This window comes from Podarcis liolepis (genome assembly GCF_965112155.1).
Source record: "Podarcis liolepis genome assembly, chromosome: 10".
NCBI lineage: Eukaryota > Metazoa > Chordata > Lepidosauria > Squamata > Lacertidae > Podarcis > Podarcis liolepis.
In genome coordinates this window covers 72,304,876-72,320,192 of record NC_139562.1, presented here as the reverse complement: position 1 = coordinate 72,320,192, position 15,317 = coordinate 72,304,876, and the positions used below count along the sequence as shown (strand labels likewise).

The window sequence follows — 15,317 nt, the reverse complement described above, 5'->3', positions numbered from 1 at the left end:
CATGCACAGACGCGCCATCGCGTCTTACATTCTGTTCAGGATGCAAACGGGGCTCCGGAACGGATCCCGTACGCATCCTGAGGTACCACTGTACCTTAAATAAGATTGTGGAGTGTTTATTCTTTTAACAGGGAAATAAGGAATCTTACCAGGAAACTATATTGAGAAGCTTAAACAAAGCTTGCAACCAGCTACCTGCTGTTGCTAGTGCAAGTTAGGAAGGATATTAATAAACAATATATCCTCTCCGGCCTCCCTGAACATTCCCACAAGGAGTGACAAACCTTGCCTGCTCCATGGGATGAGACAGGATGGCATTTATGCAGTCAAGAATACCAAGGCATTTGGAGAGAAAGAGTGGCATGAGAGTGTGGAATATGAAACAGTCAAAGACCCCACTGGGGTACCAGTAGGCGAAGCTGCATGGGTTTGATTGTGTGAGCTTGTGGTGCCCAGTCTGGGGCCTTTGGGTGCTGTTTGACTACAGCTTCTGCAGTCCATGGCATTTGGCCTGCAGTTAAGCAACATCTGTGACCTTTGATTTGGCGGTGGGTCGTTCTGGGTGATGTGATATGAAGCATAAGGCTGCCAACCCTTGCTCCCTTGACATAATGACTCCAACAAAATTAGTTATTGACTGGATCTATAGAGGAAGAGGGAGACCAGTGAGTGAACAGGCCTGGGGAGGGGGGCAAAGAACTGACCTAGGTGACCCTTTTGGCCCCCTCAATCCTACAATTGCAGGAAAAACAATCTTATCATGTCAGTGACTAAGTCTTAAGTCCTCTGTGCACTAACGTACCTGGAAATAAGCCCCTTTACACACAGCAAGACTTACATCTGAGTAAATAGGAATGGGATTGCAATGCAAGAGAAAACAAAAGCGCACAGGTGAGTTTCCTTTTCTAAACAGTCATATTGACACTGTAAATGTCATTTAAATAGCCTCACAAGGAAACTTCAAATAAATATATCTCATCCTTATGTGTATTTGACTGATTATGTTTCTTCTAACTTCATCCTCCTCTTGTTTTCTCGGGGGTAAAAGATAATATTTTCCCCCTGACCAGCTTGCTGAGTCTTAAAAATTGCTGCAATTGCATTTGAGTTTATATTACAAACAAGATAAAATTCCCTAGTCTGTCTCAATTTCTCTCCTAGGAAAGCAGAGTTCAGTCAAACTGCACAATTAATTTGAGATCACTTTTGGGAAGAAGAGGGGTGGGTTAGGAAAAGATTGCGTGAAGCTCTGCAGCTCTCTTCTGGGGGATTTCAGGTCTATGCAAGGAAGCTTAACTCACTTTCCTATAAAAAGTAGCTCATTGTTTTCCTGGAACTGTCCTATCAGATATGTTCTCCTTTAAAATTGCAGGTTGCATCCTTTTCATCCTATGGCAGATGCACACCCTCCATATGCTTAAGTGTCTCGTGCGCCAGAGCTTGCCTTGTAATGCCAGAAAGGTACCTCTTGCGCAGCTGAGAATCACAAGATTTGGAGGCTCAACCTTTTGTGAATCGTTGCAGATGATGTTAAGTATAACAATTTAATTTACTGAGATTGGGAATGTTTAAATGCATTACTGTGTGTTTAATTCTGGAATGTTCCCCAGTAATTATCCACCTTCCTCGTCCAAAGGAAATATGCATTCTGTTGCCTAATGGCTGTGTGGGTTGCAGTGCTCCTATAACCTTATCGTCTTTGCATATCAGCAGAGATGGACCTTTATGGCCTGATCCCACCAATTCACTGGTGTTGTTGGGTTTCCCCCCAAAAGGAAGGAACCACTTTGATCACTTAACATGATATATTGATGCTAACTATTCTGATATTTCTCTCTGTGATTCCATCAGCATTGTGCTCAAAATTGCCACAATATCCTGCTGTGTGATACTGCCTCACCAGCACAGCTGCTGGTGTATCACTTCTCTTCAGCAGTCATGCGCTGGCGCATGAGTCTTAGGCTTGGGAAGAAAGAAGCTCTTTTTAACAGATGTGAATGAAATTTTGCACGTGCAATATTGATATGTAGCCAAAAAATAATAATGTGAATAAATCCTGGGGAGAGATTTGAAATGACTGAAATGACTTGAAACATTTAGAGAAAAAGTAGAATCTCTCTCTACTGTTTTTTTGACAAAGTGAAGCTGGGCCCCATAAGGGCTTATGCATGTTCAGTTGTATTTTTACTTTGAGAAGAAGACTCCCTCTCTCCTCTTCAGAGCTTACCAATACCTGCTTCACAAACTTTTGGCAATTAGCTATTTGTACAATAAATGCCATGATTGCAGGTGTGCAATGCAGTTTTTGCATTGCATAACCCGTTTCAGAGGGTTTCCTTTTGCAGAATTTGGAATGCTGGTTCTCATAATTTTGTCATAGTCTGGGAAGAAGGATTCGTGAAATTAAGGGAAGCACTAGATGCATGTGAGTAGAGATATGTGCCAAGCACAGAGGCTATGTCTATTTCCTGGTCCTGTCTTCTAGTTTCTTGCTGCTCAGTCCATGTGCTTTCAGGGCTGGAACCTTGCTTAGACAGAGAAAGGGGAAATGAGAAAGAAGGAACCATGTGGGCTAGATTAAGAAGAGAGCGAGGAAGCACAGTCTCCCAGCATTTAGCAACAGCTCTCCGTTTGTGTGTTAAAGCCCACGTTCTATCATACCCGTTTTGGGTTTGTCCTCTGTCACCCAGAATATGATAGTAATTTGTCCATGATTTTTGTGTTCCTAGATAGTTTTCCACTGAATTACTCACTCCCAGTTTAAAATTACACTACATTTCATAGGACAGGCCATCAATTTAACAGTGCTTCATAATGTTAGTTCCACCTTGTTTTGCTTGCAGTTATTATGTTGATTTGGTAACTACAATTCAGGTCAACTAACAGTGCAAGCTGAACCATGTCTACTCAGAAGTAAGTCCTATTGAATTCAGTGGGGTATACTGCCAGGAAAATGGGGTTAGGACTGCAGTCTTTGTCATGATAACTAGGTTGCACTGGAAATCAAAGGTAAGAAGTTATTTATTCTCAGTGAGCTAAAGTTTGGGGATTGGGGCAAATGGCAGGATGAACTAAGTCAGGCCGTGAATTAGCATCTTGTTTCCATGTGTTTTGAAAATGTTTTCATTGTACAAAGGAACAGTCTCTGAGAGAAAAAAATAGGGGGGATAGACTCTGTAGCTGTGGCTCTAACTGACATAGCCTATGATAATTTGGACACAGGGGTGCTTTGGGTGTTAGGAATGGGGTAACTTCAGCTGGAAAATTCATTCTTGTATCTTACAGCTGGTTTGCAGGCAACACTTAGAGTCAGAGATTTGGAAGAGATCCCAGGGTCATCTAGTTCAACCCCCTGCAATGCAGGAAACTCAGCTAAAGCACCCATGACTTAAGGGTGATGTGATGGTTTAGCCAGCTTACAGTCATTCACACATCTGAAAAACCAAGAGATTTTTTATTTTTGCCTTATCAAAAGCCTTCGGTGTTCAATTTGGTTATTGTGTTAATTGGAGCCCCTATTTATTAATGGGAGGCTCTTGCCTTTTACCAGCTACATGGCAGGCAGAACTGCATGAGGTTCAGTTCAGTCACTGATCCCCATGTCCTTAAAAAGCTTTCATTTGTTGGGTTTTAGCTGACCATGCCCCCTTTTAAGGCACAGAGCCTCAGTCGGAAAGAAAGGTGGCACCCTGGTGCTTAAGTTTCTCTGCCCTTGGAATGGACCCCTTCCTATTCTTCAGAGGAAAAGATGTCATAGTTGTAACACAGATTAACTGATTATATCTGTGTGAAACATTTACTCCGTGCAACTGGTTCTCAGCACAATGCTCACTTTTGCTCCCTCGTTATTTCTACACTTGCACCTGGAAATTATAGGTTTCAGCTAAGGCCAACCCCACATTATTTATTAGGGTTCTAAACTAACCAGGAAAGGGGGGGGATAATCAGCTTGACCTGCTCCTGTGCCTTGAGTGGCAGCTTGATGTGTGGAAAAACTACAATCTGAAGCTCTTCACACCATAGAGCTAAACATTGTTACTTGCTAATGTCTGCTCTGCATATCAATCTGTGATCAAAGGCAAGGCTGAAGAGTTGGCAGCCCTCAAATTCAGGTTTTTGTTTCACTGAAGTTGCAGTTCCGTGGGTGGAATTCAACTAAATTTTAGCACATGGCTAAGTTAGGTCCATTAATTTCAGTAGGTCTCTTCTGAGTAAACTGAATCCCACCCTATGCACACTTACCTGGGAGGGAGCGGCTTTGAAGATAGCATGGTTTAGTACACATGCTTAAGAATGGGCTGAATCTGTTCAAAGATAGCACAGCACAGAACATTAGCTATATATTACTGTACCCTATAGGGTCTGAGCTGATTCTCATGGCAGATTCATCTAGTGAAGAATGCAAGTAACATCTAGTGAAGAAGACCAGCATGTGTGAAAATGTGATCACAAATCTAACACACTCCACATAAATTGATTTTGAAACAATAAGCTCATGTACTCAGCTGATAGCCACTAAGTGTAGTCAATTGATGTCTCTGTCTATGTGAACCACAGTTCTCAGTATTGGGAGGATGATTTCTCGCTGATATTTCTTAAAAATGCTGCATTTTATGTAATGTATTTTGAACATATGCTGGCAAATAGCACCCCCTAAAATGCCATTTTTTTTAAAAAAAAAAAAAAACAGCAACAGCAGCATCAAAGAGTCTTGTAGCACCTTAAAAGACCCGCAGTTTTTTATTTTCGTATTATTAAGTTATTTTAGTCTCCATGGTACAGAATTTGAGAAAAATTGTTTGTGTTCTTGTGGCTCTACAACAGCTGATCACAGAAACATTGATAGTTTTTGGATAGTTGGTACAATGGATGATACAGGGGTAAAATATTTATGGACAAAGAAGTACAAAAGGCTGAGCTGTGTTTCCTTCCACCATTGAAGTTCTGTGGCTCTGATCACCCACTAATTAATGGGTCAAGAAGGTTTCTCATGCATATTCACAGATCTGCCCTACAACTGAAAGATTATATTCAAATATTTTAAAGCACCATGATTTTGTTTTTGTTTTTTTAATATGTGTTCACTTGCAGCTTCGTCTAGAGTAAATAAATAGTATGGTTTTACTCTGATTGCCTGGATCAAAACATGCAAGCAGCAAGCAATATCATTCATGCAGAAGAGAGAGGAATATCCTCAAAATGTACAGCCATTGTTCTGTGACAATATATTTGGTCAGGTGACTTCTACACCTTGCAAATTGTTTTCATGAATATTTAACCAACCAAGGGATTGTATGAGTGGAAATTCAGGCTAAGTCAGTGTCCTTATGCTGTTTGACTTTACATTCTGCCAAGAAAGGTATTTTAAAACTAAAATTTGATCACTTCCCTACCAATTCAGTTAAATGCATTTCTTAAAGATTAAAAAAACACAGAGCTACAATTGCTTTTCTTAGATAAATACATTTTAAAGCTAAGTCCTGGATTCCACCCCATTCCTCTGAAATTGGTACAAACAGTAAAATTATTAAGCAAATAGACTTGAAATTAAAATGCACACAGTAAATTAAAAGGTGTGGAAAATAACTGACATAAACTATGTATAGTGCTAAATATATACATATGACCCACATTCCAAAGGCAAAGATAACTTCTATAGCAAGCATAAAAAGAATATGCATATACACAAAACATACAAAAATGAGTATAAAATGAGAAAGGTCTTGCCAACAGAGAAAACAGTGAAAAGAAAGATATAAATGAGGATTGGGCTATAGTTTCATAACTAAACAAATGTGCTTTGGGTAGGTTGACCTAGAATATTGGTGACTATGGAATCACAATGGGAACAAGGAACCGAAGGTGATCTTCTGTTTTGGCCCCCCTGTCTGAGGACTGACAGTTTTACATAAAATAATGAACACACTCTGACAGCTCAACCTAACAGGAAGTTCTCTCATGCAAGTCTCCTGGAAATAAATGGGAGCTTTGCAGGAGCATTCAGTGGGGCTTGCACAGCACCTCCTGGCAGATTGTCCCCAAAATGTTTAGATCTCTAACCACTATACCTGGCCATTTCTGTGTTCTGAATCTCTAAAATTTCACTCTTGCTTTGCCTTTAAGGAGGAAATTCTGTTTGTTATTGGCCATCAGATTTAAGAGCCAAAAACCTCATGCAACAAACAAACAAGTAAAGCCCTCTTGGCTGCAAGTCTCATCATGCCATTTGCTTCTCTCAGATTTCTCTCTCCTTGCTCTCTTTTTTATTTGGGGCATGCAGGAAGAGGTCAAGAGAGAACAAGAGGGCTCACACCTGCTACATCTTTTGAAGGCTCCCGTTTACACCCAGGAAATAAAACAAGCCGGATTTCCAGCCCCTGCTTCTCTGCTCTCTTCCCCACTGCAGGAGGGCCAGGTCCCTGGAGATGCTCTGCTGCTGCAAACCCTTTCCCACTTGCCCATCCCCTGCATACGAAGTTCGAACACTTCCCGGGAGGAGCAGACCAACGCTGACCATCCAGGCATGCGAATCCAGAGTCAAACCACACTTGGCCCAGAACATGAAGTCCATCATAGAGGATTAGAGTCTTGGAGGGGGTCTTGGGGGACATCCAGCCCACCCGCTTGCTCAGCAATCCTTAACCACAACACCTTCTCTATTCCAAAGGCATATATAATAGTAATTATTATAAATAATAATATTTGGGGAGCCACTGCATAGGGCTCCACCTTCCTCCTGGAGGGCTCCTGAGCTCTCGCTTTCTCTCTGCGCGGATCCCCTTCGGATTCAGTCATTCCTCGCCTGGGCTGCTGGCCCAGCTTATCCCGAAGACACCACGACGCTTCCCGAGCGAGCCCTTGCGCCGAAAACTTTCCCCCTGCCGCCCTCGCCCGCTTTCGGTCCTGGGCAGCTTCTCCCGAGGAGGAGGCGGAGGATGTCGCCTTACCTGGCGCTGGCGGGCGACGCTGGCTGGCGGCGGCTGCACTTCTGGTCCTCCACATCGTCACCATAGCGCGGGCGGGCGGGCGTCCTTAGAGATCCGAAAGAGATGTGGAGGCACCCCGGGGAAATGCCCGCACCCTCTTCCTTGGGGAAGGTGGTCCTCCTCCTCTTCCTCCTCCTCCTCCCCCTGACCCCCCGCCCCTCTGGGCATCAAGGCTGGCGTGAGCGGAGACGGGTGGGGGCCAGGGGGCGTCGGGAAGAGGCAGCGCGCAGCGGAGATCGGCCCCCTTTCCCAAGCCCTCCTCCTCCTCCACGCGCCACCCTTCCCCACACTGCCCCAAATCGGAGAAGTTTCACTGTCCCCAAGTGATGCGCTTTGCTGCAGCCCCGCATCTGGGGACTGCTTCTCCCTTCCAAACCTATCGCCTCTCTCTCTCACACACACACTCTGCCCCCCCCCCCAAATCCAGAGCTCCGGGCGACCCCCCCCCCCTTGCTCGCTTGCCTAGGATTGGGCTAGCAGGATGGACATGGGGCTAACTTCGCATGGCCAGCAGCTGAAACCGGCAGGTAGCCCTTGAGAGGTCTAAATCTGCCTTCCCTCCCGCTGCAGCCCCGTGTTGCTTCTGCTCTGGAGTGACAGCCCTGGCGAGGCAGACTTTGATGCGCGCCTGTCCCCCTCGGCTGTTTAACTCCACTTGCCGCCCGGGCAAGAGCCCCAGCCCCTCCGGTCCCTGCTTCTGGAGGACCAGACGCGGCCGTCTCCTAGCAACGCCCTCATCAATCTCCGCGGGATGCTCTGTGATTGGGCCGGGCGGAGAGGGAGACGCGCCCGTTTCCCTTCCCCGCTCAGGATGCTGCAGCCTGTTGTTTGCATCTTTCCCGCAGCGATAGGTAGACAAGACCCACTGGCTTGGGGGAGCTGGGTGGTGTTGGGGGGGGGGGCGGGGGCGGGGAGGACAGAGAGAGGCTGGAATGCAAAATCAGGGTCATTATCCGCTGCCTCTGCCTGCTTCTGTCCGGGGTGGTATCTCAACTTAGATTCTCCTATTGTCTCTATTCTGAGAAACAGCCATTCACAAACTCCTCACTGTGGTTCATTGATCTTAATGACAGTTTGGCTTGGAATTTAAAATGTGCCTTTAATAAAGTGTGCTTATGTTCTCTGACAATCAACAGGGGAGTGAAAGGGGGGGGGGAGGTGAAATAATCATGATGATAAAAATTAAGAATCTTTTAGGATATTTAATATATTAGGTATTGTACACAGTATTATACATACAGGTTTATAGTTATTATTAATACAGTATAACTTTATATATATATATATATATATATATATATATATATATATATATATGAGAAAACTGAAGGACTTGTACCAGAACAGCCAGGTGTTAGGAAGCTCATTGTCTTTCAACACATGGAGGTGAAAACTGAGGTTAGAATGAAGATAATTCAGCCGCCCTCTCCCAAAAAACCTTGGGGGCAGTGGTCCAACTCTGTACGGGTACAATATCATTTGAGAGCTAGCTATGGATGCATCTAGGGAAAATACATTTATTTATATCCTACTTTTCAAAATTAAAAATCCCCCCAAGGCAGCATGCAACAGGAGAAAACCATAAATTAAAGTCCTCACTAAAACCAACCTGTATAAATCATGAAGAGTGAAATACAGGAGTGCACAAGACTCGACCCAAACCCAAGCAATGGATAATTTGACAATTTGTCTCATAGAACTAGCATGTGCTTTGTTGGCAGACACGCTTGCCATTAAATATCGAGAAGCATTTCGTAAAAGAAGGGGCAAAAAGGCTTGGAAGCAACAAGGAAGTGCCTTATGTGGAGCCAAAATTAGGGGATGTTGTAAAGAGAAATAAATTTGGTTTCTTCTTTACTCTAAAAAACTTTGGAAATAACCCTGCAGTGATCTTGGCAATCAAAAAAGAAGTGTTTATTTATCACCAAAGGGCAGCAGAACAACATATTTCATTCCAAACCACACACATACAGAGAGAGAGTTCATATCCTGCTCGACAAATATATGGTATATTTATTTCAATTATTTGTTTTAAATGTTTATAAAGCTCTTCATATTAAAAAACACACACACACACACACACACACACACACACAACATTGCAGTGATAAACTTTCTGTCATTAAGGATGACAGAATGCAACTCATTTTCTTCATTTCCTAAACCTACCAGAATCATTTCCATTCTAACTCTGTCACTCCATAGATGCTCCCACACAGGGCTTCTTTGCCCTGATTCTCTCCCTCCCTGCCGACATTCATGCATTTTATTTGTATGCCACTTTTACACACACTCTCTCTCTCTCACACACACACTCACACACACACAAATTTGTGCTCAAAGTGGCTTAGAAGAAATAAATTCCTGAATTGCAGGGGGTTGGACTAGATGACCCTCGGGATCCCTTCCAACTCTACAGTTCTATGATTCTATGAAATAGGGATGCTGCCTGGGCATCAAACAAACACTCCAAAAACATTTCATAATACCATAGCAAAACAACAGCAAATATAACAACATACCAAAGAACCCACATTCCAATACTATAAATTATAGCACAGTCACCTAAACAACATGTAGCACCCATGTGCTAAACACCCAGCCCAACCCCCTGATGATCTCTCCCAGTGGCTTCATGTAGATGTTAAAAAGCATGGGGGAGAGGACAGAGCCCTGAGGCACCCCACAAGTAAGAGCCCAGGGGTCTAAACACTCATCCCCCACCACCACTTTCTGAACACGGCCCGGGAGGAAGGAGCGGAACCACTGTATGACAGTGCCCCCAGCTCCCAGCCCCTCAAGACGGTCCAGCAGGATACTGTCCTCGACAGTATCAAAAGCCACTGGGAGATCCAGCAGAACCAGGAAACAGCTTTCACCTCTGTCCCAAGCCCACTGGAGATTATTGACCAGCACAACTAAGGCAGCTTCCATGATGGGGTCTGAAACCCGACTGGAAGGAATCCAAACTTTCTGCATCCTCCAGGCATGCCTGGAGTTGTTCAGTGACCACCCACTCAATCACCTTGCCCAGGAATGGAATATTTGAGACTGGGTGATAATTGCCCATAGTGGTTGGGTTCAGAGATGGTTTTCTAAGAATTGATTTAATAGAATAAGAAGAATCAGTCAAATTAGCAAGGATAATTGTGTTGCATAATAGAGGAGCAAGTCTTGGGTTTATGCCACACAGTTTTCACCATGAGGGCCAATGCACACTGAAGCATTTCATGTTCAGTCCAGCATTTTCATTTGGGCCAGAATATGTATTGCATTTTCCATAAGAATGCTGCCCAAGAGAGCTTTCCCCCTATCTATGGGCTCCCTTCTCTACCTAACATTTGTGAATACTGACCATGCCTCTCTCCTTGCCTCACCTCAGATTGCCTCTGGCCCAGAAATTCATAGTGATATCAGATGCTATATAATATTGGATTCCAACCACTGGGTACTAACACCTATGAAATGGCATCCTTTGTCAGTTATCAAATATTGAAATGAAATATCTTAGATAAATATTGTATGAACATTTGAGAATCCAGAGAACAGTTGAGCTGCGTATCAAAATAATTACAGTGGTACCTCGGGTTGCATACGCTTCAAGTTACATACACTTCAGGTTACAGACTCTGCTAACCCAGAAATAGTACCTCGGGTTAAGAACTTTGCTTCAGGATTAGAACAGAAATCACACAATGGCAGTGCGGGGGCAGCAGGAGGCCCCATTAGCTAAAGTGGTGCTTCAGGTTAAGAACAGTTTCAGGTTAAGAACGGACCTCCAGAACAAATTAAGTACATAACCAGAGGTACCACTGCATTGGGAAGAAATTTCTTGCAAAGACATTTCAAATAATGCAGCAGAAAGGAGGGGTCAGTTGCCATGGGGCAGCCATATATATATATCTATCCATAACAAATACAATGCATACTTTGGCACTTCTGAGTGTTTCTTCATGTTCTCAGATCCATGGGGGTGGGGGCAACCTGCTGCTCTATTTTTTGTGTTCGTACAGGTGGAAAAGAAGGGAGAAAACTGGGGGACAATCCTAGGGGCACAGGGCTGGCCCTCATTGGGCAAGGTGAAGCAATGCCCTTTTGTGCGGCAGCAGCAGGCCACACCAACAACTCCTGCCTAGCCCTCTGGCCAAAGATATGTGTGCCCAGGACTGCTATGCACCCCATAGACTGTTGTCTACTAGTGGAGTGGGGGAATGTTATCCCATTGCCAGTGTTGAAAGGAGATTCAGCTGCCTGCGGAGTCTGTAGGAGCACATGGAATAGGTGTAAGTCATTATCTTGTCCTTTGCCTCAGGTAGCACAATGTCTTGGGGCAGCTCTGGGGTGGATGAAGAGAGGGGTGGGGCAAAGAGGGTTCTCCACCCAGTTTTGGCTCTGGTCCTGCCCCCTCCCCCAGGCAGGAGGCTCCCAACGGGGGCGGGGGGGAGTATCATCTGCAGAATGCAGTGAATGAGTGTGGCTGCATTCAGATGTGGGGTTTAATGTGTTCATCTGACCAGTTATTGTGCTAGCATTTTCTCACATTCCTTTTGTACTTGTGGTACCTTTTGAATTATGGCTCTTTTGCTCTTTGATCAATATATTGCCATGCCTCACTGAATTTGAAATGGTGGAGAAGAACCTCAAGCAAGGATATCACCCCAAATTTTGTGTGGTGTTATCTTGAAAAACCATGGGGGGAGGAGGAGGAGTTTGGATTTGACATCCCGCTTTATCACAACCCTAAGGAGTCTCAAAGCGGCTAACAATCTCCTTTCCCTTCCTCCCCCACAACAAACACTCTGTGAGGTGAGTGGGGCTGAGAGACTTCAGAGAAGTGTGACTAGCCCAAGGTCACCCAGCAGCTACATGTGGAGGAGTGGGGAAGCGAACCCGGTTCACCAGATTACAAGACCACTGCTCTTAACCACTACACCACACTGGCTCTCCAGTAAATGGAGAATTTACAGTGCAACATTCCTGTGATTTTTCTAGTTAACAGGGTTGCAAACTGACCCCCCCCCCCGGAAACAGTTAACGTCAAAATGAGCACTCAATTCTGCTTGATTTCTAGAAGTGCGGTAACTTTTATGATATGTGAGTGAGTGGGAACTGATTTTTAATGAGTGGGCTGCTGCCATCCTATTTGTGCTGCGATTTGTGCTCACTCAGAGGAGAAGATGGTGAAATGCAAACAGGGGACACAGAAAGGGCTGAACTCCTCAATGCCTTCTTTGCCTCAGTCTTCTCCGATAAAGAAAACAATGCCCGACCTGAAGAATTTGGAGCAAATGATTCAGCAGAGGAAACACAGCCCAGAATAACTAAGGAGACAGTACAAGAATACTTGGCCAGTTTAGATGTATTCAAGTCTCCAGGGCCAGATGAACTGCATCCAAGAGTATTAAAAGAACTGGCAGATGTGATCTCAGAACCACTGGCAGTCATCTTTGAGAATTCCTGGAGAACAGGCGAAGTCCCGGCAGACTGGAGGAGGGCAAATGTTGTCCCTATTTTCAAAAAAGGGGAAAAGAGAGGACCCAAATAATTATCGCCCAGTCAGTCTGACATCAATACCAGGGAAGATTCTGGAGCAGATCATTAAGCAAACAGTCAGTGAGCACCTAGAAAGGAATGCTGTGATCACCAATAGTCAGCATGGATTTCTGAAAAATAAGTCATGTCAGACTAACCTGATCTTGTTTTTTGACAGAATTACAAGCCTGGTAGATGAAGGGAATGCAGTGGATGTAGCCTACCTTGATTTCAGCAAGGCATTTGACAAGGTGCCCCATGATATTCTTGTAAAGAAGCTGGTAAAATGCAGTCTTGACTATGCTACCACTCAGTGGATTTATAACTGGCTGACCGACCGAACCCAAAGGGTGCTCATCAATGGTTCCTCTTCATCCTGGAGAAGAGTGTCTAGTGGGGTGCCACAGGGTTCTGTCTTGGGCCCGGTCTTATTCAACATCTTTATCAACGACTTGGATGATGGACTCAAGGGCATCCCGATCAAATTTGCAGATGACACCAAATTGGGAGGGGTGGCTAACACCCCAGAGGACAGGATCACACTTCAAAACGACCTTGACCTTGACCTCTGTGTGCTGCGCTGGTGCTGGCTCGCCAGTTGCAGCTTCGTCACGCTGGCCACGTGACCCAGAAGTGTCTTCAGACAGCGCTGGGCCCCGGCCTCTTAAGTGAGATGGGCGCACAACCCTAGAGTCGGACACGACTGGCCCGTGTGGGCAGGGGTACCTTTACTTTCGTAGTCCAGTCCTCTCACAGTTAAATGGTGTGTCCTTGGAATGCTTAGAATTCCAATCTCCCCCTGCCACACACACACACCATTTTTCTTACCAGTGGCATAAATCTTAACAAGGAAGGCTGAAAAGCACCACAGAACAACCCCAATAGAAAACTTTTCAGAGATAGAGAATCTCCTGTCTGTGTCTATATTTCATTGATTTATAATTCACATCGAGCTTTTTGCTTATGTTCTCCTGAGCACCATCACTAATAACTTGAGTCAGTCCTCAGGTCATATTTTGCACAAGCACTTAAACTGACACATAGATAACTTCCCAATTAATTTATAGGTGTAGTTTCAAAGATAGTTAAAGAGAAAATAGAAGGATCGGAGAAGTGGCAAATCTTTTTGTTGGATTGATCTCCAGCATCTTAAGTGGTGCTTGGGAATGCTGAAATTTTCTCCCACTCCCAGATCACTCACCCGATAGAATTTTTCTATCCTGTTGGTGAACAATCCACTCTAGAGCTTCTGGAAATTAATCCCTTGTCATCTCTGACAGCAGAGATAGACAGCAGATAAATAAATCTGTCATTAAACACCACTTAATTGCAACTTTCAGAGCTCTAGCGGCGGTTCATAAGAGTTGCGACCAACGTGGATAAACTCCTCCCATGTAGTCTGCAGTCTGTGTGTTTACATTCATGGTCAGGAAATAATGAACCAGGGGTTGGGAACCTTGTGATTTTCCAGATGTTGCTAGATTAGAACTCCTATGACCTCTTGAGATGGAGTCCAACAGCATCTGAAAAACCACAGGTTCCCCATCGCACAGGCTTCGCTCTGCATGACCACAGCCACCCACAGCTGAATGAAAAAGCAGAAAAGAAAGGGCAATTTCAAGGAATCTGCAATGTAATGTCATTTAGCTGTTACAATGTGGGTCATGGTTTGCAGATGTGTCAACAAACACCATGAAATGACTGGCCTTCCGTGTGTAATGTCCCCAACACTGCCATCTCAGCCCTACACCACTGATGTAGACCTGTGGGTGGGATGACAGAATTTCCCACGCTACTGCAGAAAAATCAATGACTGCAAATGCACGATAGACTGACTCATCCTTAGGGAAGCTAGATCAACATTTCAAGAAGGGTTCATCATATTCAAGATCACATAGCATGAAATAGTTGTTACCCTTTAACATCCTTAATTACCTTTTTCTATGTACACAATCAGCGTAGTAAAAAAGGGTGTAAAGATTTTTTAAAAAAACTTTTTCAATCCACATTGAAGTGTAAATCAAGGGGAACTTAAAGTGTTTTGATGGGAATGATTTCCTTTCATAAGCTTGCCATGACTGAAATAATGGGTTTATATTGCAGTTGATTAAACGCCATATTAGTTTCTAATGTGTCACTGCAGCTTCGCGATAACATTTTTCACATCATCCGCCAGTGAACAGAAGAAATTCTATTACAGAACTCAAAGTAAAATTCCTTATATAATTCTCTGGCTGGGACCAATGGCCTGCTGATCTGTTCTGAAATTACTGTAACACTTGAAAATGTGTCATTTCCTCCTTGGTTAAATAAACAAGTGTTATCTCACCGTGGTTTATTCTTCTGTAAACCATATTTACTTTTGCTTGGCCTCTAGACCCCCCGAGTTGTAGTCAGCCAAGTTCCAAATTCATCTATTCTGAGCAGGACGAGTCAGTTCTGTCCGATGAGTCTATTCTGACTATTGAAGTGAATAAACCTAGGTTAGTCACTTTCATTAACTTCAGTGGGTCTACTCTGAGTAGGACTACATGACGTAGATATAGTCTATCTATCTATAGTCTATCTATCTAGTCTATTGAGAGCCAGTGTGGTGTAGTGGTTAAGAGCGGGAGTCACGTAATCTGGGGAACCGGGTTCGTGTCTCCGCTCCTCCACATGCAGCTGCTGGGTGACCTTGGGCCAGTCACGCTTCTCTGAAGTCTCTCAGCCCCACTCACCTCACAGAGTGTTTGTTGTGGGGGAGGAAGGGAAAGGAGAATGTTAGCCGCTTTGAGACTCCTGAAGGGGAGTGAAAGG

At 44.3% G+C, this 15,317-nt stretch overlaps 1 protein-coding gene across 2 annotated transcripts in view; it reads right to left on the bottom strand.

Moving 5' to 3' along the window:
* GRM3 (glutamate metabotropic receptor 3) overlaps positions 1 to 15,317 on the bottom strand; it is a 132,504-nt gene that overhangs the window by 79,471 nt on the left and 37,716 nt on the right. The window contains exon 1 of one of the 2 annotated variants that reach the window (XM_083464019.1): positions 6,948 to 7,799. The exons of the other annotated variant lie outside the window; for it this stretch is intronic. The gene's annotated coding sequence lies outside the window, so the exon portion shown is untranslated. Of the gene's footprint in view, positions 1 to 6,947; positions 7,800 to 15,317 lie in introns of those variants that run through there. 2 annotated transcript variants of the gene reach the window in all.